Source organism: Lottia gigantea (genome assembly GCF_000327385.1).
Source record: "Lottia gigantea unplaced genomic scaffold LOTGIsca_96, whole genome shotgun sequence".
NCBI lineage: Eukaryota > Metazoa > Mollusca > Gastropoda > Lottiidae > Lottia > Lottia gigantea.
Genome location: NW_008711113.1, coordinates 793895 through 794768, shown reverse-complemented (window position 1 = coordinate 794768; position 874 = coordinate 793895).

Sequence of the window (874 nt, the reverse complement as noted above, 5' to 3'; positions counted from 1 at the left end):
GGAGATGGTGTTTATGGAGTAGGAGGTAGTAAGAAATGTTCATATAGAAAATGTAAAGATAGTAATTTACAATGTGAGAGTAAAACAGCAGAATGTATTGATGGACGTCAACCAGGATACCAATCGATAGATTGTACACATTATGTTTCATTAAGCCAAGATATGTTTACAGAATAATGCATTTCACTTCCATATGCAGAGTGAACGTCTGCAATCCAAAAGTGTTTTATTAGATTTCAGGGAAGGGAACGTTTTTGCTCTTTGGTTGCATTATTTAATAAAATGTCACCAAAAATAATATATTCTATATCAGAAAAAATCTGTTTTGGTGATCAAATCTTTTATCGTCTATTGGGTTCCTCGGGTTTCCACATTTAAATATCATCATTGATTTTCTTTGTATGTTATCCTATTTTTTAATCACACTAACTGTCAATCACACGATTTGTGCAGTTATTTGGATGGAGCTTGTGTCTGTTTAGATACATATCAGGGAATAGATTGTACTGTTGAAAAAGGGGCTGTAAGTTCGGGAAAAGGTGGTCCAGGTAAGAGCTAGAAAAAGAAATTCAAAAGATGTTTAATGTTTAAAGGACACACGTCTGCAGTTTCTGTAATTCTGGGAAACTTGATCAGATTATGACACCCCTATCCATATATCATTCAAGCCAAACGTTATGTCTAACTTTGATGTCATAATGTGTACAAGTTTTCGTTCTGGAATAACCGAAACCATCTGATGCAATATGGTGCAAATAGAAGCTGTAAATATTTCTGAAGAGGTGCGATAGTCTATCCAAAATCTATTGAATAAAGACATACTAAAAAGGCTGCAGCCAATGGATCACGAATTCAATACTAGGTTTGTCTGAAA